The following is a 24389-nucleotide window of genomic DNA, read 5'->3' on the forward strand; positions in this document are numbered from 1 at the left end:
CGTTATCTGCAGACGTATCTTTAAGTACACATTGGCCCAGCAGTATTTCACAATGAGCAAATAAACTCTCATCTTTTATGGGTTTGAGACACAATCTAGTCATACTCATACTTCTCTGCTATCCCAAATCTCCGCTGACTCTCCTTCATGCCTCCCAACTTTGAACGTTCCTGAAGAGGGACATAAGAGCAAAATTAGGGATGCGGACTCATGGCTAAGGGGCATGACCTCGCGGGAAGTGCATCGATCGAGAGCCCCGTCCCCATTTTCATCACTGAGAGGACATGCTACATGCAAGCACATGAGAGAGGGTTTCCCAACACCCCCCTCCCCATGGGACACTGTGACCCCTCGGGTGGGACAGTGGGACAGACCCTGAAAAACTGGACTTCCTGCCAAAAGTGGGACAGTTAGGAGGAATGGTCCTGGATTCCTGGAGAAGCAGGCAAGTCTCCCAAAGACCGCACCCGCACACTGTACAGGAAACTTTGGGTGTCGGGCTCTGACAACATCAAGCCCCACGGGGCTAAAATGATGTGAGTTGTTTCTTTTTATCCCCTCCGCGCGGACACGCGAATGTGAGTGTTTATCTCTCCATCCTGCTCGCTTCACTAGGGTGCAGGTAGGGTGCGGGAGATCTGCCTGCTCCACCAGGGGTGTGGGGGGTTAACCCAAAACTCGGAAGCCTCCCACAACTTCTAGGAGAGTAGGCAAGTATGTTGTGGTCTGGGTGGCTTAATGAAGCAATTTGCGTTGAATCACAACATCATACCCTCCAACATTTTACACATAAAAATCGGTACAAATTAGAAAATGGGGCGTGGCCACAGGAAAGGGGGTGTGGCCACGTCACTTTTCCTATACTTTCAATGGAAGTTTGGAGAGCCAAAAATCGGTACAGACCATAAAAAAAAGGTACTGTCCCTGTTAAAAAGGTACAGTTGGAGGATATGCAACACAATGCCCCATCACACACATACACAGACACACACACTTCACAATGCTGTTAAAAGCATACTTGCCCACCCTCCCGGAATGGCCGGGAGGCTCCAGAAAATCGAGTGGCGCTCCCGCCCCCCCCCCCCCCCCCAGAAGAGTGGGCAAGTCTCCCAGCCGAGCGCCCACCACCCGCAACCCCCCCCGTGTCCCCTAGCAAACCCCCAGCAGCGCAGTCCAAAGTGGGCGATCTGGGGGTCAGATTACGCGATTCGTCGAGTGATCCTGGCCCCGACCCCTGCCTTGCAATGCCAATATTATCGGCATTGCTAGACAGGGGGCAGGGCCACAATGACAGGATTGTGTGGCCACACCCCCAATCCCGTACCTAGACGTCATCCTGCATAATCACCACGCCCCTGCTGCTCCGACCTGGCTTCCTCCTCCCGGAGGGGGCAGCCGGATTGTCGGTAAGTATGGTTAAAAGCCCCCTGCATCACTGACCTGGCTGCCCCTTTCCGGGGGTAGTGTGAATCAAGCTTTTCTTCTTCACATTATTGTTGGGAGGGTGAAGGTAAAATGGTAGTGAAATGTTTTTGGTAACGTTGTGAGGCAAAAAAATGTCAGGGAAATATTTTTAGAAGGCTGTGAGTTACAAAATGGTGGGAAATAATTTTATTCATGCTGTGATGTACAGATGTTGCCACGCTCATTGTGGCTACATCTGAGCACGATTGCGCCTTGTGTACGTCTGGGGCGTGCATTTGTCTCAGATGTGTATGCGCCCCATTCGCATGAATGGGAGCGGTAAATGACGCAGTGCAGCTAGGCGTGGGTGTTTACCGCAGATGTAGCCACGATGAGCGTGACTACATCTGTAAGTATAAGTATGGCATGTAAATGGGGTTGTTTTGGTAATGCTGGGAGGTAAATATTACAGGGGCATTTTTTTTTGTAACAGTGAGAGGTTAAAAATAAATGGCGATGACATTTTTTGTTTGTTTTAATATTATGAGGTAATAATTGCCGGAAAATACAGCAGGGAAATGTTTTTGTTCATATTATGAGGTAAATATTGCAGTGAAATTTTTTTGATAATGTTGTGAGGTAAAAAAAATGGCAGGGCAATGTTTTTAGAAATCTGTGAGTTACAAAATGATGGGAAAATCTTCTTTAATCATGCTGTAATGTAAGTATGGCAGGTAAATGTTTTTGGTAATGCTGGGAGGCAAAAATTACAGGGGCATTTTTTTGTAACAGTGAGAGGTAAAATGGTGATGCCATTTTTATTTCCCCCCCCTAATATTATGAGGTAAAAAAAATGCAGGTAAATACAGCAGGGAAATGTTTTTATTAATATTATGAGGTAAATATTGCAGGGAAATGTTTTTGGTAATGTTGGGCCTGATACAGAGTTGTACGCTATAGCTTTCACATCTGTGATCGAACAATTTGTGTGCGTTAATATGCGAATGCCTGCCTACAGACTCCACGTCTGAAGTGTGCAAAGGACTGTGCACTTTCCCTATCTGCGTTGTGTGCACGTCCACTGGGGCTTCTAAACACACCACCATCGATGCAACATCGATTGCACATTGACTCCTTGAGTAATGGTGCGTAGACACTGGCCGATATATCTGCCGTTCTACTGAACGGCTGATATAACGCAGGTCCGTCGGCCAGTGTGTAGAGCGATATGTCTGTGTACGCCGTAGTATCTAACGCTATTTCTCTGACGTCCTAGTGGATGCTGGGTACTCCGTAAGGACCATGGGTATAGACGGTCTCCGCAGGAGACTGGGCACTCTTAAAAGAAAGATTAGGTACTATATCTGGTGTGCACTGGCTCCTCCCTCTATGCCCCTCCTCCAGACCTCAGTTAGTATCTGTGCCCGGCCAGAGCTGGATGCACCCTAGGGGCTCTCCTGAGCTTCCTAGAAAAGAAAGTATTTGTTAGGTTTTTTATTTTCAGTGAGATCTGCTGGCAACAGACTCACTGCTACGTGGGACTGAGGGGAGAGAAGCGAACCTACCTGCTTGCAGCTAGCTTGGGCTTCTAAGGCTACTGGACACCATTAGCTCCAGAGGGATTGAACACAGGCCCAGTCCTCGGTCGTCCGGTCCCGGAGCCGCGCCGCCGTCCCCCTTGCAGAGCCAGAAGAACGAAGAGAAGTTGAAAATCGGCGGCTGAAGACTCCGGTCTTCATTAAGGTAGCGCACAGCACTGCAGCTGTGCGCCATTGCTCCCTTAGCACACCACACCACACACTCCGGTCACTGATGGGTGCAGGGCGCTGGGGGGAAGCGCCCTGGGCAGCAATTAGATTACCTTACTTGGCGGAAAGCACATAATACAGTCTGATAAACTGTATATGTGCATTAACCCCCGCCATTAAAGTACATAAAAGGACAGAAGCCCGCCGCTGAGGGGGCCGGGCCTTCTTCCTCAGCACACTGGCGCCATTTTCTCTTCACAGCTCAGCTGGAAGGAAGCTCCCCAGGCTCTCCCCTGCAGTATCCTGGTACACAAAGGGTAAAAAAGAGAGGGGGGGCACATAAATTTAGGCGCAAAACTGTGTATATAAGCTGCTATAGGGGAAAAATCACTCAGTATAGTGTACATCCCTGTATTATATAGCGCTGTGGTGTGTGCTGGCATACTCTCTCTCTGTCTCTCCAAAGGGCCTGGTGGGGGAACTGTCTTCAAATAGAGCATCCCCTGTGTGTGTGGTGTGTCGGTACGCGTGTGTCGACATGTCTGAGGTAAAAGGCTCCTCTAAGGAGGTGATAGAGCGGATATGTGTGTGGGAGGGTGTCTCCGTCGACAACGCCGACACCTGTTTGGATATGTGTAAGTGCTGAGGTAAAATTATTGCACAAAAGGTTAGGGAACAGAAAGGAAATCTACCCTGGTCTGTCCCTATGTCACAGAGTCCTTCAGAGTCTCTCTATGTTCACTATCCAAAATAACAAAGTATCGACACAGAGTTAACTCCACTGTCGACTACGATAATGCAAAGTTACAGCCAAGAGGGCTAAAAGATATTCAATATATGATTATTGGAATAAAAGATGATTTGCATATCACTGATGACTCATCTGTCCCTGACACGAGAGTACACATGTTAAGGGGAAGAATGCAGAGGTAAATTTCCCTCCTCTCATGAGGAAAAAGAGCGGGAATCTCCAGACAAGAGACGGCAGCTTCCCACAAGAGAATTCTCAGGCTGTATCCTTTCCCCACTAGGGCCAGGATGTGTTGAGAATCTTCCCCTTGGGTGTCCTGTTTGCACTAGCTATTCTCAGGGATCCTGCAGATAGTGTGCACATTCTAGTATACTACCCAGACCGGCGATTGTGTCGGCATGGGTTTATAGCGCTGTGGCAGCGTGGACAGGTACCTTATCAGCAGAGATTGAGACCCTAGTATGCATATAAATATTTTAAGATGCTGTCTTAAGTGATAGATATATAATTATAAAGCATGCCCAAAGGGACATGAGTATACTGGGTCCTAGAGACAAAAGCTATGTTGATTTCTGCTTGACGTGTCCTGTAGAATATACATTGGACAGATGATGCCGACTTAAGAGGCATATGGAAGGCTGAGGATTGTGTGGAGAAAGGTTCTCGGGCCTGGTCTCCACAGCTATAGCTGGTAATTCTGATATTTTGCCTTATATTCCTGCACAGCCTAGGAAAGCACGACATTATTAAATGCAGCTTTTCGAATAAAGAAACAAGAAAGTCTGAGGTGCGTCCTTTCTTGTCAGAGCCGGGGGCAGAGGAAAGAAGCTGTACAACACAGCTAGTCCCCAGGAACAGAAGTCCTCCCCGGCCTCTACAAAAATCCACCGAATGTCGCTGGGGCTCCACAGGCGGAGCTAGGCCCGGTGGGGACACGCCTTCGTAAGTTCAGCCACAAGTGGGTTCACTCCCTGTTAGATCCCTGGGCAATAGAAATTGTATCGCAGGGATACAGGCTGGACTGTGAGAAGATGCCCCCTCACCGAGGACCCGGCGGGCTTTCCCCCAAGAGAGGGAGCCAGTGTTAACTGCAATTCGTAAATTGTATCTTCAACAGGTGGTGGTCAAGAGTCCCCTCCTTCAACAAGAGGGTGTTATTATTCGACCATGTTATAATCCCGAAACCAGACGGTTCGGTTAGACCCTTATTGTATTAAAATCCCTGAACATATACCTGAAAAGGTTCAGGTTCAAGATGGAATCGCTAAGAGCGGTCAGTGCAAGCCTGAAATTAATCGGGACATAAGGGATGCATACCTTCGTGTCCCCATTTATCCACCTCATCAGGCGTACCTCAGAATTGCGGTACGGGATTGTCATTACCAATTTCACCAAGGTAATGGCTGATATGATGGTGCTCCTGCGGAAGCAAGGTGTCACTATTATCACATACTTGGATGATCTCCTCATAAAAGCGAGATCAAGAGAGCAGTTGCTGGACAGCGTATCACCTTCTCTGGAAGTGAAACGGCAACACGACTGGATTCTATATATTCCGAAGTCGCAGTTGGTTCCTACAGCTCATCTGCCTCGCCTAGGCATGATCCTAGACACAGACCAGAAGAGGGTTTATCTTCCGATAGAGAGAGCTCAGGAGCTCATGACACTGGTCAAGAATCCATTGAAAACCAAAACAGGTGTCAGTGCATCACTGCACTCGAGTCCTGGGAAGGATGATGGCATCATACGAGGCCATCCCCTTCGGCTGGTTCCATGCAAGGATAATGGAACTTACTGGACAAGTGGTCCGGATCACATCTTCAGATGCATCGGTTAATCACCCTATCCCCCAGGGCCAGGGTGTCTCTCCTGTGGTGGCTGCGGAGTGCTCACCTTCTCGAGGGCCGCAGATTCGGCATTCAGGACTGGGTCCTGGTGACCATGGATGCAAGCCTCCGAGGGTGGGGGGCAGTTACACAGGGAAGAAAATTCCAAGGTTTGTGGTCAAGCCAACAGACTTGCCTTCACATCAATATCCTGGAACTAAGGGCCATATACAACGCCCTAAGTCAAGCGGAGTTCCTGCTTCGCAACCAACCGGTTCTGATCCAGTCAGACCGCAGGGGCTCATGTAAACCGCCAGGGTGGCACAAGGAGCAGGGAGGCGAGGGTAGAAGCCACCAGAATTCTTCGCTGGGCGGAGAATCAAGTAAGTTCAGCAGTGTTCATTCCGGGAGTGGACACGACCTCCACCCGGGAAGGTGGTGACTTCATCAGGAAGTCTTCACGCAGTTTTGCAAATTGATGGAAACTGCCTCAGGTGGACTACATGGCGTCCCACCTCAATAAAAAGATAAAAAAGGTTTTACGCTGGGTCAAGTGACTCTCAGGCGATAGCTGTGGTCGCACTAGTAACACCGTGGGTGTTCCAGTCGGTCTATATATTCCCTCCTCTTCCTCTCAGACCCAAGGGCTGAGAATTGTAATAAACGGAGGAGTGTGAACAATATTCTTTGCTCCGGATTGGCCAAGAAGGACTCGGTACCCGGAACTGCAAGAAATGCTCTCAGAGGACCCATGGCCTCTGCCTCTCAGTCAGGACATGTTGCAACAGGGACCCTGTGTGATCCAAGACTTACCGCGGCTGCGTTGGACGGCATGGCGGTTGAACGCCGGATCCTAGCGGAAAAGGGCATTCCGGATGCAGTTATTCCTACGCTGATAAAGGCTAGGAAAGACGTGACAGCAAGACTTTTTTCACTGTATATGGCGAAAATAGGTTGCTTGGTGTGTGGCCGGGAAGGCCCTACAGAGGAATTCCAGGGGGGTCGATTCCTGCACTTCCTACAGTCAGGAGTGACTATGGGCCTAAAATTAGGATCCATAAAGGCCAAGATTTTGGCCCTATCCCTTTTTCTCTCAAAAAGAACTGGCTTCACTGCCTGAAGTTCGGACGTTGTTACAGGGGTGCTGCATATTCAGCCCCTTTTGTGCCTCCAGTGGCACCTTGGGATCTTAACGTGTGTTGGATTCCTAAAATCCCACTGGTTTGAGCCACTTAAGACCGTGGAGCTAAAATATCTGACGTGGAAAGTGGTCATGCTTTTGGCCTTAGCTTGGACTAGGCGTGTGTCAGAATTGGCGGCTTTGTCATGTAAAAGCCCATATCTGATCTTCCATATGGAAAGGGCAGAATGGAGGACTCGTCCCCAATTTCTCCCTAAGGTGGTATCATCGTTTCATTTGAACCAACCTATTGTGGTGCCTGCGGCTACTAGGGACTTGGAGGATTCCAAGTTGCTGGACGTAGTCCGGGCCCTGAAACTTTATGTTTCCAGGACGGCTAGAGTCAGAAAAACTGACTCGCTATTTATCCTGCATGCACCCAACAAGCTGGGTGCTCCTGCTTCAAAGCAGACTATTGCTCGCTGGATCTGTAGCACGATTCAGCTTGCACATTCTGCGGCTGGACTGCCGCATCCTAAATTAGTAAAAGCCCATTCCACGAGGAAGGTGGGCTCTTCTTGGGCGGCTGCCCGAGGGGTCTCGGCTTTACAACTTTGCTGAGCTGCTACCTGGTCGGGTTCAAACACTTTTGCAAAATTCTACAAGTTTGATACCCTGGCTGAGGAGGACCTAGAGTTCTCTCATTCGGTGCTGCAGAGTCATCCGCACTCTCCCGCCCGTTTGGGAGCTTTGGTATAATCCCCATGGTCCTTACGGAGTCCCCAGCATCCACTAGGACGTTAGAGAAAATAAGATTTTACTCACCGGTAATTCTATTTCTCGTAGTCCGTAGTGGATGCTGGGCGCCCATCCCAAGTGCGGACTTTCTGCAATACATGTATATAGTTATTGCTTAACTATAGGGTTATTGTATGAGCCATCTGTTGAGAGAGGCTCAGTTATTGTTCATACTGTTAACTGGGTATAGTATCACGAGTTATACGGTGTGATTGGTGTGGCTGGTATGAGTCTTACCCTGGATTCCAAATCCTCTCCTAGTAATGTCAGCTCTTCCGGGCACAGTTTCCCTAACTGAGGTCTGGAGGAGGGGCATAGAGGGAGGAGCCAGTGCACACCAGATATAGTACCTAATCTTTCTTTGAAGAGTGCCCAGTCTCCTGCGGAGCCCGTCTATACCCCATGGTCCTTACGGAGTACCCAGCATCCACTACGGACTACGAGAAATAGATTTACCGGTGAGTAAAATCTTATTATTGGCACATCGTGCTGTGTGCGCGGGCGGTACACTTGCTGCAGTAGCCGCGGTGATTGACAGCACAACTGGGCGGGCGCATGTAAATGCCCGCCCAGTTGGTGACATCAGTCCCGACGTATCGGGCAGTGTGTATGCACAGGAGTGTCATCAGCATAGAGGAGGTATTGGAAGTTAAAAGAACTAATGAGTTCACCTAAAGATGGCGTATTAGAGAGAAAAGGAGAGGACCAAGAACAGAACCTTGTGGGACACCAACAGTTAGTGGAAGTGTGGGGGGGGGGGGGGGGTAGCATCATGAGAGGAGACAGAGAAGGAACGATATGGCTGATATACTGTTCCAATTCACGTCGTAACGATATATCGGGCAGTATACCATCTAAGACTTTTTGCTCTTGTTTTGTTTATACTGTTTCTGTTTACATACCCTGTAGGGTGCTGTGGACTCCATAGGGCGCCATACATATAAAGGATATTGGGCTTAATTCAGCTTTTGACGCTAATCTCTAAAAATGACTATAAAGCTATTTCTGCACATCAGCGCATGCGCGTACACGTACACACGTACGCACATGCACAAAGTCTTAAACTGCATTCTCTTCTGAACGCAGTTTAAGACCTGAAGGGGGCGGGAACGGGGCCGCATTTTGTGGGCGTCGATGCTCCATTTAGGGGCGCGGTTCGACGTGACACGCAGCCGCTGCAACCCTAAATATGGCGACCCTCCGATTTTCTTTTGTTTACCTTGTTTCATAAATGACAACTCACACTACGGACTCACAGTGCTTATATTTATGAACGCAGTGGGGCACAGCCTGGCCCTGAACACAAACAAGTGTTTTTTTTTTTTTTTATATATATATATATATATATATATATATATATTCATTAGTGTTTTTTTTTACACACCACTGCGAATCACTGCACTTATCTAATTATAGTAATGGTGGCATGCACCAGTGTGTACCAATAAAGTAAAATAATGCTGCACTGCGGGCAGTGTAAAATAAGCACAAGTGTATACTGTGCGCCTAGAGTTAATGCTGCCCCTGTATTAAGGGGAGTACTGACGGGGGAGATATGTGCCGAGCGATCTTAACACAGACCGCTCAGCACACATCTCTCCCCCCGCTCAGCACAGCGTGATGTGCTGAGCGAGGGGGGTGCTCACTTTACACAGCGGTGAAGTGAGCGACTCGCTAGATTGAGCCTGGATGCAGGCTCAATTTAGCACCGGTGATGGCGATGCGCGGGGCCGCGCATCACTGTCGCTGGGGGGCATACACACGACAGATCCCTGTTTAAAATCTAAGCAATCTAGTCAGACTGCTTAGATTTTAAACACGGATCTCTCCGTGTGTACCCCCTATAGCAGGGGTGGGGAACCTCCGGCCCGCGGGCCGTATACGGCCCGCGAAGCCGTTTGGTCCGGCCCACCAGGTTGTGTCAGTGAGACACGCTGCCGCTCAGTCGGGCGGCAGCGTGTCTCAGCTGTCAGAACAGGGAGGAGAGCGCGGCTGTAGAATGGGACCAGCGGCGTGTAGTACTTCAAACCAGCCGCCGGTCCGTGAGCCAATCAGAGCTCGCGGACCGGCAGCCAATCAGGAGCCGCGGCTGCCGGTCCGCGAGCTCTGATTGGCTCTCGAACCGGCGTCTGATTTGAAGTACTACACGCCGCCGCTTTCACCCGACAGCCTCGCTCTCCTCCGTCGCGTCCACGGTAAGCAGCACGGAGGGGAGAGGGGAGGGCATTTGTATACCTGGCACTGTGGGGGCTGTATACCTGGCACTGTGGTGGGTATTTGTATACCTGGCACTGTGGGGGCTGTATACCTGGCACTGTGGGGGGTATTTGTATACCTGGCACTGTGGGGGGCATTTGTATACCTGGCACTGTGGGGGAATCTGTATACCTGGCACTGTGGGGGAATCTGTATACCTGGCACTGTGGGGGGTATTTGTATACCTGGCACTGTGGGGGGCATTTGTATACCTGGCACTGTGGGGGAATCTGTATACCTGGCACTGTGGGGGCTGTATACCTGGCACTGTGGGGGGTATTTGTATACCTGGCACTGTGGGGGGCATTTGTATACCTGGCACTGTGAGGGGCATTTGTATACCTGGCACTGTGGGGGGTATTTGTATACCTGGCACTGTGAGGGGCATTTGTATACCTGGCACTGTGGGGGCATCTGTATACCTGGCACTGTGGGGGCATCTGTATACCTGGCACTGTGGGGGGTATTTGTATACCTGGCACTGTGGGGGGCATTTGTATACCTGGCACTGTGAGGGGCATTTGTATACCTGGCACTGTGGGGGGTATTTGTATACCTGGCACTGTGAGGGGCATTTGTATACCTGGCACTGTGGGGGCATCTGTATACCTGGCACTGTGGGGGCATCTGTATACCTGGCACTGTGAGGGGCATCTGTATACCTGGCACTGTGAGGGGCATTTGTATACCTGGCACTGTGGGGGCAATTGTGGATCTGGCACCGCACTATTGGGGGCATATGTGTATCACGTCCCATTTTAACTGGCCACACCCATTTTTTTGGCGCGTGCGCGCCTCCGGCGCGCACACACAGTAACTCTAAAGGGGCAGACCTACTGGGGGGCAGGGTCATTTTTTAAGTTGAAAATTTTTGTATGGCCCCCGAAGGATTTTATAAATATCCAAATGGCCCTCCGTAGAAAAAAGGTTCCCCACCCCTGCCCTATAGGAAAACGTCTGGTTTGCACTGCAGGCAGTGACAACAACAAAAACCAACCAAAACACCAGTGTTTACTGTGTACTAAGAGTTAATGCTGCCCTTGTATTAGGATGACGCCTAAGCTGCACTGCGGGCAGTGACAAAAAAAAACAACAACACCAGTGTGCACTGTGCACAAAGGGTTCATGCTGCAGTTAAGTTACAGCACCAGTGTGACACACTTTGCCAAAATGCAAGTAATATATAAATGTTTCTTCCTGCACTATAACAAACAAAAAATAATGTTTTCCATCTAGTTGGGCCAGTATATTAGTTAATGAGAAATATGTGGGTGGCTGTCACACAGTGACTCCTCACTTTAATCTTTTAAAGCTTCCTTCCCTCTGACTGTCCTGTGTGAATGGTGCACGAATCACCGCGGGGGTGGGGTGGGGGGGACTTATATCAAATCAAAACCATGCGAGATCTGACGCCGAAAATATATCAGAAACCAGAAGTTCATGTGGGCTCAGTTCTCAGAGAACCGAGACTGCTCATCTCTAATAGCAACCAATCTGATTTTAGCTATCATTTCTCATACGTCCTAGAGGATACTGGGGTCCACTTCAGTACCATGGGGTATAGACGGTTCCGCAGGAGCCATGGGCACTCTAAGACTTTTCAAGGGGTGTGAACTGGCTCCTCCCTCTATGCCCCTCCTCCATAAAATGTGCCCAGGCAGACTGGATGCACTCCAGAGGAGCTCTACTGAGTTTCTCTGAAAGACTTATGTTAGGTTTTTATTTTCAGTGAGAACTAAAGGCATTTTGGGGCATTCAACAAATATCCCCGAATTGGAGAACTAGGGATTTAGATATAAGATTATCAAGAAGTGAGATGCGATGGATTCATACACTTAAAACCTTGACCCCCAATGGTCTTAATGGGGACTTTGAATTGAAACATTTTCTAAACTAAATAATGTCCTTATATATACCATCTACTTTATTTGTACTGGATTTTACTGGATTTGTATTGTCATTTTATTTTTGTTTATATCTCTCTATGTAAAAGAAACTGTGGTGGCACTTGACCTGGAAACAAAAACCTGATAAAGTTATTATGGTCGTGAAGGTGCTGAACCGCACGTGGAACACATGACGGCGGACGGCACTTCCTGTTTCCGGACAGATGCAACTTCCGCTCTAGACGCTACCTCCGGCAAACGTCATTGCCGCTGAATATCTTCCCGCGCAAATCGCGGGAGGAAGTCGCTGACAGAGGGGGAGGTTACCCATTAAAGATTCCTTTAAATAGAGAACCAGTCAGTTAGGACAGCGTGCTTCTGAGGAAGGACCAATGAAGGTCCGAAATATGTTAAGCTGCTGAACAACAAAGCGGGACCAGAACCATTAGGAGACATCTTTTCTGATACAGCATATGGATTGATCCGGACTTTATCCTCTGCTATTAACATCAGTCAGGACAGATTGTTATTTCTGTTGGTCTGCTGGATACCCATTGTTGGTAGATATGCGACTTTTATTGTTTTATCTTGTGAGTGCATTTTATTAAATATTGTTATTCCTTTTAAAAAAGGTTTTGCACTATTATTTGTTCTGTTTTATTTGGAGGATATTTGGTATATCCAACTATCTTCAATCAAGTACAAACTGAATTTTGGTTAAGAAGAAATGAGCCCTTGGGGACTACTCACCAATTGGTGAGAGATACGCCTTTATATCATCTGTGGAATGTGAGTGTGAACCCCCCACTCAAATCAGTCATTTGAGCATTCACTAGGTTTTAGGAGTCACATATACTGTTTTTATGATCAATAATATGTTTCCCTCAGATTGACCGTTTGTATTTGTCTAGATTAATGCGGCTAGTCTTCTATTAGTTTGCCCTCCCCGTCCCTTCCATTCCTGTTAATTCCGAGCTAATGCAGTTCAAGTAGGTTGGTTTAGTATCCCCCCCCCCACACACACACACGCACACACACACACACACACACACACACACACACACACACACACACACACACACACTCACACATCTACACCTACGCCTTCTCCCCTATTTTCTAATTTCATGTTTTGTTTTTTAACCTGTTCAGCCTAACCAGTTTAACTCGCCTATTTTATACAATCTCACAGTTACATGTGTTTTCATTGTGGTATTCCTAACACAGTATGCATTACCGTTTAATACTATGAGACCGATCAGTTTCTCCTAGTTAACCTACTGTACGTATCACTATATCCGCTCTGACGTTGCAACCCTTTTGTCATAAAATGCAATAATGTAACATGGTTCGGTTGCCTATGTAATATTTCTTACATTTACATTCACTTTAATCCACCAAACGCACTCTGTCTTTCCATTATTTGGTGCATTGCAGCGGAATATAGCCTGCTTGAAGGGGCCTATATGGCTCTTTTAAGCTCCATCGCCTTTGTTCCATGGTTCTTGTATGCTGCCATATCGACCCCTTTCCTGTTTGATTCATAAATGTTGGCAATTGGCTGGCTGTATTTAACACAAAGTTTAGGTTAAGTTCCCTTTTGTTTTTCAGGGAAGTAGACTGCAGACCAGCAGCTGCTTCCCAGTTTGTTTGGTTTGGAAAATGTAGAAATAGTAGTGGTGAAGCTGAGCATCAGACAATGCCAATATACTGGGTAGCTGATATATTTCTCAAGTAGATTTCGTTTTTCCTTGTTCTGCTTTTTTGTTACCATCTATCTGATCAGCTTGTAACAACATGGTCTCTGAGACTACTGTACTTATATCACAATGTTACAAATGTTATACTGTACCTATTGTATGCAATATCTGTAATTGATGCTTGTGCTTCAATAAAAAGATGTTAAAAAAAAAAAAAAATGGAATAGATTTCTCCCACTTCAGGAGTTGGACGGCAGATCCATGTCGACTTCTTTTTTTAGGAGGGGGCATTCAAGTACAAACTGAATTTTGGTTAAGAAGAATTTAACCCTTGGGGACTACTCACCAATTGGTGAGAGATACGCCTTTATATCATCTGTGGAATGTGAGTGTGAACCCCCCACTCAAATCTCTGAATTAAATGTGTTAAACATCATTGCACTATTTGTTGTTCTCTCCTTCTCTTTGAGTCTTGGTGTGGAAATTAACGGAGAGCACTCTATATATGTGAGAAGGAGTGGAGAAGCTACCATCATTCAAGCAAATTATCTTGTTTGAGGGAAGTCTTTTGTCAATTTTGTGTGACACTGACACCTATACATGTAATCCCGCACAGCGCCTATTGGAGTACATTTTTTCTGTATTTTGCATCTTGTTTTAGGAAATTTGTGTGTTTTTCCTGTGTGCACTCCTTGGCTGTTAGTGTGGGCCTAAGTGCGCCTATTCACCTATCACTCTTTATTGATAAGTTCACTGATAAGATTACACAGAATCATTTACTGCAGGCTGTAGTACTATACAGTGACCCAGCAGCACCATGCATCCAAACACAAGAACACTCAGCAATTCATAATACCCACGTATGTTCAGTAGCATAGCTGGGCGCCAATGCATCCTGGGAGGACAAGTGATAAAGCAGTGATAAGGGGTCTGGGACTCCAGGTCGACACAAATTAGGTCGACACAGCTTAGGCCGCCGCCAATTGGTCGACACCTTGTGTCGACACTATAAGTAGTCGACACAGACAAACGGTCAACATGAAAAAAGGTCGACGTGAGTTTTTTTGACTGTTTTCGGTGTTGTTTACTTCATAAAAAGTGATGGGGAACCCCAACTAGTGCACCGTGTCCCGCTCGCATGGCTCGCTTTGCTCCGCTACAGCTGCGCTCAGCACAGGTTACCGTTCCCAATTGTAGTCCACGTGCATCGTAAAGTATGAAAAAGTGAAAAAAAGGAAAAAACTCATGTTGACCTTTTGTCCACATCTACATATATCTGGTGTCGGCCTAATTGGTGTGGACTTGGAGTCCGTATACCGTGATAAGTGCAAGGTGATAACGCACCAGCCAGTCAGCTCCTGTCAATTTACATATTGGAGCTGATTGGCCGGTGCGTTATCACTGCTTTATCCCTTCTCCAGGCTTAGTACATCTTCCCCTATGTACCTTCTGCACAAATGCCTGACCATCATTTTCTAAGCTGTCCTACTGCAATTATTATCCTCCTACAGACTGCATTGGACATGGCTGCCGGTCACCCGCACGGCATAGTGTAACAGGGCGTAATATTTCCTATCAACATTTGCAGGCGCTTCTACCACGGTGTCAATGTCAGCGCACAAATTAGGAAGTGAAAATAGGAAAGAGGAAGCACAAAATGCGTGTGACCTGAGGAGATGTGACCACCAAATAGCACTACGTTCCCCACACATAGACCAATGTATACGCCCATTTACTACATAAAATCATCACATACACAATAAAATATTTACAACAGATTGAAAGCATAGACCTATACTTAGGGGGACATTTACTAAGCAGTGATAAGAGCGGAGAGGTGAGCCAGGGGAGACAGCACTGAAGTAACATCTATCATTTGCATACTATAAAATGATACAGAGCTGCTGACTGGTTGAAGGGGCCACTTCTTCACTGGCTCACTTATCCGCTCTTATCACTGCTTAGTAAATGTCCCCCTTAGTGCCTAGAATACTAAACAGGAGATTTTGGGGTCCATTCAATGGGCCGCGGGCCAATCAGAGCCTGGGGGGTGGGGCTTGGCTGGAGCTTCAGGGGGCGGAGCAATGCTCCATTTCCCGGCATCTTTGAAAACCAATAAATAAATCAGTGTTCCTGTATCATCGGTGCCGGGAAACCATCTGGTCCTCCCCTATCAATGGTAAAAGTATTCTACATCGTGCATAGACCATCAATGTTTTTTTGGGGGTTGTTTTTTAAATGGTCGATGACCATCCCTAAATCAGACCCAATACGGGGAGTACTTACGTCTGACTGGGGTGGTTACTGAATCGGCCCTATGTTTGCAAATCACAGTTTCTTGAAAACGTCTGTTACTCCATCATCCTGGTAAAGGTTTCTGGACGCGACGTGGGCTGGGAGAGAGAGTGACCACCAGACGCTCTGAGCTCACAGCTGCTGGGAAAGATCTCCCGGATACAGGTGGCGGACAGTCCTTTGTATTGCACCATTGTACCCTTGTATGCAGAGGCTGTGCTTCCCATGTTCAGATGCATACAGTACAGTTTCCTAGGACAACAAACACTGGTTATCTGTACGCCTGGTGTGTGTGTATTCGGGGACAATGCCTGTGTTTGGTTAGCTATCACTAGTGGGGACACTCTATCTTACACTGCTATGTGTATAGCGCTATGCGGGACTTGGGATAAAATAAGCTTTTCATATAGAATTCTATTTATTCAGAGACCAAACACAACCCACCGAAATCCAGGCCGAGGCCTCCACAGCAGACTGATTTTAGTTTGTTAATCACTAGATCAGTGGCTCCCAAACTCGGTCCTCAGGTCCCCCAACAGTTCATGTTTTCAAGGTCTCTTGACAGAATCGCAAGTGTGATAACCAGCTCCAACGGTGGATCTTTTTAAATGTGTCAGTGAGTAATGAGTACACCTGTGCTCCTGCTGGGTGACCTGGGAAATGTGTCAGTGAGTAATGAGTACACCTGTGCTCCTGCTGGGTGACCTGGGAAATGTGTCAGTGAGTAATGAGTACACCTGTGCTCCTGCTGGGTGACCTGGGAAATGTGTCAGTGAGTAATGAGTACACCTGTGCTCCTGCTAGGTGACCTGGGAAATATGTCAGCGAGTAATGAGTACACCTGTGCTCCTGCTAGGTGACCTGGGAAATGTGTCAGTGAGTAATGAGTACACCTGTGCTCCTGCTGGGTGACCTGGGAAATGTGTCAGTGAGTAATGAGTACACCTGTGCACCTGCTGGGTGACCTGGGAAATTTGTCAGTGAGTAATGAGTACACCTGTGCTCCTGTTGGGTGACCTGGGAAATGTGTCAGTGAGTAATGAGTACACCTGTGCTCCTGCTAGGTGACCTGGGAAATGTGTCAGTGAGTAATGAGTACATCTGTGCTCCTGTTGGGTGACCTGGGAAATGTGTCAGTGAGTAATGAGTACACCTGTGCTCCTGCTGGGTGACCTGGGAAATGTGTCAATGAGTAATGAGTACACCTGTGCTCCTGTTGGGTGACCTGGGAATGTGTCAGTGAGTAATGAGTACACTTGTGCACCTGCTAGGTGACCTGGGAAATGTGTCAGTGAGTAATGAGTACACCTGTGCTCCTGTTGGGTGACCTGGGAAATGTGTCAGTGAGTAATGAGTACACCTGTGCTCCTGCTAGGTGACCTGGTAAATGTGTCAGTGAGTATTGAGTACACCTGTGCTCCTGTTGGGTGACCTGGGAAATGTGTCAGTGAGTAATGAGTACACCTGTGCTCCTGCTGGGTGACCTGGGAAATGTGTCAGTGAGTAATGAGTACACCTGTGCCGCTGCTGGATGACCTGGGAAATGTGTCAGTGAGTAATGAGTACACCTGTGCTCCTGCTGGGTGACCTGGGAAATATGTCAGTGAGTAATGAGTACACCTGTGCTCCTGCTAGGTGACCTGGGAAATGTGTCAGTGAGTAATGAGTACACCTGTGCTCCTGTTGGGTGACCTGGGAAATGTGTCAGTGAGTAATGAGTACACCTGTGCTCCTGCTGGGTGACCTGGGAAATATGTCAGTGAGTAATGAGTACACCTGTGCTCCTGCTAGGTGACCTGGGAAATGTGTCAGTGAGTAATGAGTACACCTGTGCTCCTGTTGGGTGACCTGGGAAATGTGTCAGTGAGTAATGAGCACACCTGTGCACCTGCTGGGTGACCTGGGAAATGTGTCAGTGAGTAATGAGTACACCTGTGCTCCTGCTGGGTGACCTGGTAAATGTGTCAGTGCGTAATGAGTACACCTGTGCACCTGCTGGGTGACCTGGGAAATGTGTCAGTGAGTAATGAGTACACCTGTGCTCCTGCTAGGTGATCTGAGAAATGTGTCAGTGAGTAATGAGTACACCTGTGCTCCTGCTGGGTGACCTGGGAAATGTGTCAGTGAGTAATGAGTACACCTGTGCTCCTGCTGGATGACCTGGGAGATGTGTCAGTGAGTAATGAGTACACCTGTGCTCCTGGTGGGTGACCTGGGAAGTGTGTCAATGAGTAATGAAAACACCTGTGCTCCTGCTGGGTGACCTGGGAAATGTGTCAGTGAGTAATGAATACACCTGTGCTCCTGGTGGGTGACCTGGGAAGTGTGTCAATGAGTAATGAATACACCTGTGCTCCTGCTGGGTGACCTGGGAAGTGTATCAATGAGTAATGAATACACCTGTGCTCCTGCTGGGTGACCTGGGAAATGTGGACGAGTTTGGGAACCACCGCACTAGATGGTTGGTAATAAGAAAGTAAGGAAGGGTGAATTGGGACTAGCGATAGAGCTGAGAACTGACATCACAGCTACAGCCACCATTCTGAAACACGGAGAGAGGTATCAATAACATCATAGCACCTCGTAACCCTTCATGCAACGCACAGTCTGTGGGGGAAATAAAAAGAAGAAATAACAATGGGTCTGTTTATAAGTGACAGTAAATATTTGTGTGGCAGCATGAAGTAATAATATTACCACAGACTTTCCTTATCCATAAATAACACAATGGTTTCATCACTGGTCTTGCAGATGGCTGAGAGAAACGAGCCTAACATCACCAAGATGGTCTCTCTCAAGGCACCATAAAGCAGCATCCTTATCAGGGCCGGTGCGAGGGTCCTAGGTACCCAAGGCAAAACGTAACATGACCACCCCTAATTCACCAATACACTCTTCCAATGCATCTACATACAACCACGTTACATGTTTACCCATCAATGCTGCACCCCCAGTAGCAAGTCTGCGATGGTCACATGTTGGGAGTGCTGGTCACATAATAGGTTGCAACAATCTCAAAAAGGAAATCCAGCACCTCCAATCTGAAGCCTTCGCTGGAGGCCCGTATCATCAACTGCTACAGATATGGTGACGTTATGCAGTCTGCGTCTTTTACACACCCCATGTCCTTGACTTTGATACTTTTTTCTTCATGCCTCTGGTGTTTTAACAATTTTTCACTCAGGTTTTGATAAAGGATTTGTTATGCTTCAAATTGGAGGTGCTGGTTTTCATCTTTGAGATTATATATATACATATATATATATATATATATATCATATATATATATCATATATACAGTATACTGTATATGTATATATATTTAGAAAATCGTGTTGATATGCATTAAATAGATGGTTTTAATCTAATTCAATCATAAAAAATTGAAATTTCTGAGCAGTTTCTGTAAAAAAAATGAAACATAGCCGGTTAAGTGGTTAATACATTCACTCCCAGCACCCATTAACCCTGCTCTCACAGCACTTATCAACCTCCCCCCTACTCAGCGCCTATTAATCTATTTACTATCAGCACCCATTAACCCCACTCTTACAGCACCAATTAACCCCGTAACATAACACTTATTATTAATCTATTCACTCTCAGGACCCATTAACCTCCCCACACCCAGCACCCATCAATCCATTCACCTGCAGCACTCATTGCCCCGCCCCCCAACCACCACCCATTCATCCATGCACCCAATAACCCTCTACCCAGCACCAATTAACCCAATCACACACCAAGAAGCCATAATAAGGTCCCCTTGCCTACCTGGCTACTTTCCTACTTGTTCTTCTTCCTGTACACAGGGATAGACATTGATGTTCATAGGTTTCAGTGGCATAACTTCATTCCAGTTGCACTGAGGCAAGATAGATTTGTGTGAACACCCCAGTCTCCAACCCCCCCCCCCCCCCTCTCTCCCCAACAGGATTGAATTTTAGCCGTTCACAGGTTTTTACACAGGGCAGGAATCACTGCATGAAGATTGTGCGTACCTTCCATTGTCAGGTGTCTCCGTGTCACTTCTTGCCAGTTGTGAGCAGGACACCATCTTCATCTCCGTCAGAAGAAGAGGAGGAGGAGGAGCAGGGTAAGGGGTGAAGTGGGCAGGAGTGGAAGAATAAAGAGGGAGGTGGAAGAAAGTGGAGGATAAGAGGAACAGGGGTTTTTATAGGTTCTTTACATTTTTTTGTATGAAAGTCTCATTATAATGGCCTATCTGTGCTAAATCGTGGTTATGGAGTCTGGATTCTTTATTGTTTATTTTCTATGTGTTTGCATATTCTGATGGATATCAGAAATCCCCACTGTTCCCCGCTTTACTTCCTCAAGTTTGTCTCGTTGTCTCCCTCTGGTCTCTTGGCACTGGCGTTAGGGCTGTGTCGTTTACGATATATATTTTTGCTGACATTCCATATAACGTGGTTAAAATCGTATCATGTCTAGCCAAACTTGTGGTCCACTAAAGGTGGGAGGGTGTAATTCTCTCGCTAAACGTAATAAACGTAATAAATTGGTAATATATCTACGTAGTTAGCAAGTACTTATCATCAGTGGTACATTTCTCTGTTATTAATCTCTAGGTTCATACTTTGTAATATATATGCCCCTAAGGCATACTTGCCTACCTTACCGGAATGGCCAGGAGGCTCCAAAAAATCAGGAGGCCCTCCCAGCCTAAGAGACAAGTCTCCCGCTTTTCTTGCTAGCCCCCCGCACCCCACCTTGGCCACCCACAGCAGGGAACAAGTGGGTGGTCCGAGGGAATCTGATGACGTGATTTGTGCTGAATCGCTTAATCGTAACTCCACCCCCCGCTATACAGTGCTTGTTTATTCAGCATAGTATAGCGGGGGCGGAGCCACGATGATGTGATCATGATGCCACACCCCCGGACTGCTTCGGGACAGCCCACCTAGGAGTGCTCATACCTAGCTTGCTACATCTTTTATTTTCTGTCAGTTATGATCCGATTATATCTTCAATGACTACCTTACTTCATAATTAGATGTCTCTCCTTCTATCCATGTCTGGACGGATGGCTGTGGTCAAAAGTACAGCCATACTTACCTACTTCTGACTCCTCCTCTCTGGGAGAAGCCAGGAAGAGAGGCACTGCAGGGAACTTTGGGGCGGTTCCTGGCTCTGACATCACCAAGTCCCACCCCCACCTCATGAAACCAGTGCAATTTGCAGGTCCTCAGGCGGGGCTAAAATGACGCAAATTGCGTTATTTGAGGCCCCCCCCCCCCATGGACTCGGGAATGCTGGAGATTATCTCTCCATTCTGCCCGCTTTACTAGGGTACGGGCAGGATATGGGAGATCTGCCTGCTCTCCCGGGAGTGCGGGGGGCTACCCCAATAGTCAAGGGGCTCCCACAACTTCCAGGAGGCTAGGCAAGTATGAGTATAGTCCTTCTGAAATTGTCCTACCTTTTACAGATGCTTCCTATAGGTCTACGATAGAGTGATTTCAAAAAGTTTTCCTCATTGTTTTCTAAATTTATATGGGCTGGTAAGAGGCATCGGATAGCTTACTCCAAAGTACAACTTTCTAGAAAGGATGGTGGATTTGGGGTTCCTGATTTAGGGTCTTGGGTCTTTCCACCCAGGACGCCTTCTGTAGACACATCTCCGATTGGTTTGCCCAATCATCGGTATTTATTATTGGACTTTAGAGGAGGTTCTATGGTTTCCATATGCCCCCCAAGTGCTTTTTTACATACGCCTAAATGTACGGCCGCAACGATAGTGCACGAATACCTGACTTCCACACGCAGAGGTACGGGACGCCGTCCTCTGCAACTATATGAATCTAATTACTAAAGACAGATTTTTAAAGCCCACACAGTCCGGTCAGGACTAGAGACATTTCCACTGGAAAATCTATATTTGACTTTTAAAGCAACACAGCCAGATTTAATCATTACATTTATATATTTTTTTCCAGCCCATTGGCCTTTGTGTCAGAACACACACGCCAAGAACCTAAAGGATTTAATCACCAATTTGAGTGATTAAAGGACTGAGTTAAACAGGTGCTCCCCGTGGAGCACACATTGTGATTACCACCTTTTTCATGTTCAACAATATTTATCTGCACTGTTTCATTATATTGAGTGTCATATTTGATACATATGAAAGTAAAACACACCTTTATATAAGTATCCATTTGCATCATTTCACGAGTACTCAAACTGTAGGGGATGAGCGCAGTCAGGTGAAAACCAGATATCCATTCTGTAGACACATCTCCGATTGGTTTGCCCAATCATCGGTATTTATTATTGGACTTTAGAGGAGGTTCTATGGTTTCCATATGCCCCCCAAGTGCTTTTTTACATACGCCTAAATGTTCATTGCCTCCTAGTGCTTCTACTAATATCCTTTTTTAAGATGTAACAAGAAGCTTAAACGCAACTTTCTCAGTTCTCCTTACACAACGTTTTGGGGTGACCCTTGCTTTACGTCGGGATTAGATAATACTAATTTTACCTATTTGAAAGTAGTGGGGATTTCTGCCATATGTGATATCTTGGACCCAGGGGGAGTAATGCTTAATTTCAAATCCATGCAGGAAATACTTCCTATACCAAATGGGCATTTCGATATGTCTTTACAGGGTTGCGATTGACGTGCCGGCGGTCAGAATACAGACCGCGGCACCCTGATAGTTACAATCCTGATAGGGGAAGGTTTTCTAACCCCCCCCCCCCCCCATTTACCCCCTAAACCTAACCCCCCCCCCCCCTTCCTGCAGTTTACATTCGGCTAAATGACAGGAAACTCATCTGAAATGTCTTAATAGAGCTCCTGTTTCTCCTGCTGAGAGGCGTCATATGGTAGCGGAGGAGACGGGGTCCTGTCCTACGTGCAGAATTACGGATGCTTCTTTTCTACACTGCTTAAAAAACAATATAAAAAACTTATATTGTGCAAATGGATCTCGGAGTCATCCCCCAGTGTCTGCGTTAGAAAACGCTCTCCTTTATGTATTATATATATTGACCGACACTCTACATTGACTGATATTTAAAAAAGGAGTCGGCAGATTTGATAAAAAAAAAAAATGGGGTACTTCTATTTCTCTTCTAGATGACAGCGCTCAGTCACAGATCTACAAGGCGGGTGAAACTACCGATTGGTTTCACTTACGTCGTCTGGAGACAGAGGGATAACATTATTTGTGTACTTGGTTCAGATATATGATATGTTGGCTAATATGACAACACCTGAATACGTCACGCTCGCCTTGTGTGTCTTGTGTACCTCCTGGATACTATATTCCTCATCTGTTATCCTATATCCCCCTCTTGTCCCTTGTTTTCTTTCTTTCATTTACTATTTGTGATACGTTTCATTCGATACATGTAACCACCGTCTTTTCTGTTCTACTATATTGGAAACCTCAATAAATAATTTATACAAAAAAATAAAAAAATGAGAAGGCGGACTTAGGAGCTGATGATGTGGGGTCCTGTGTGCAAGTGCCTCTTTCCAATCGTCCACCCTCCGCTCGGACTCATGAACACAACGCCAGCACGCAACCCTGAAGACAAAGGAGTAGGCTGGAACCCCTCACTTGCAGATTCACTTGCCCTAAGCAAGGGTACCGCTTGTCCCAGAGATAACATGGTACTATGGAATGTCATCAGGATCCCAGTGGTCAGGAGTCTGACAGAGGAGTCCCAATGCTTGCGGATCCCGACGGTGAGAACTAGGTTCAGGGTTAGTTTGAGGGTTAGAGTTAGGCTGCAGGAGGGGACGCTTAGGGCTAGGCTGCTGAAGTGGACAGTTAGGGTTAGGGTGCCATAGAGAACGATTAGGGTACGGCTGAGGGAAAAGTGGGGGTTGGAGTTATAAGTATGGGGAATGTGATGTGGGTTACTACAAAAATGTCAATTTAAGGGTTTGGAGCAGTTTTTCACAAAAACTGCTCCAAAGCCTTTAATACATTCAGGTGATACCAAAATAATGTGAAAAGGGTGTGGAATCAGAAAACACCCTTTTTCACATTATTTTAATAAAAATAATGGTAATAAATAGGCCCCTTAGAGCTTCGAATAGAAATCACATCACCCAGCAATTTTAAAACGGATCTCAAATCCACTTGTAGTAAATGAGCTATTTAGACTAGTAACACTTTAGTCTGTTTTGTGGGGATGTTGGTTCATCTATTATGGACGATTTTAAATGGAATCCAAATCGTTGCAATGTCACTATGACATCAGATCCAGGACACCACCATTTGGGAGCGGCGAGGGTGGCGTTGGACAAAATGGTGGGTTATAAGGTCCGTTTTGCAGTGTTTGTGGCCCCTGCAGTGGAGTAACCTTAGGGTAACACGGATGGCCAATGCCTGCCCACTTGCGATCCGATGCTGCCTCTTCAGACACAGCAGCAGATCATAGAAGTTGCCAGTGGGCGTTTTTCTACTTAAGACACCTCCTGCGACATTTGCATAATATCTCTGCGTACAAAGACGGAGCAACTGTGTGATTACCGTCCACCTATGAACCAGCCCCTTATACCGTTATCACCTGCCTGCTGCCAAAAACAGCACTGGCCCTTCTGGGTTTGGCCACCCCGCTGCTTATT

At 46.8% G+C, this 24389-nt stretch overlaps 1 long non-coding RNA gene across 1 annotated transcript in view; it reads left to right on the top strand.

Annotated features, from left to right (window-relative positions):
- The window catches only part of LOC134980931 (uncharacterized), a 32256-nt gene extending 18372 nt beyond the window's left edge, over positions 1-13884 (top strand). The window contains exon 3 of the long non-coding RNA XR_010190489.1: positions 11897-13884. This is a non-coding gene — a long non-coding RNA (uncharacterized LOC134980931). The remainder of the gene's footprint in view (positions 1-11896) is intronic.
- Positions 13885-24389: the final 10505 nt, after the last annotated feature.

This window comes from Pseudophryne corroboree, chromosome 12 (assembly GCF_028390025.1).
Source record: "Pseudophryne corroboree isolate aPseCor3 chromosome 12, aPseCor3.hap2, whole genome shotgun sequence".
In the NCBI taxonomy this organism is placed as follows: domain Eukaryota; kingdom Metazoa; phylum Chordata; class Amphibia; order Anura; family Myobatrachidae; genus Pseudophryne; species Pseudophryne corroboree.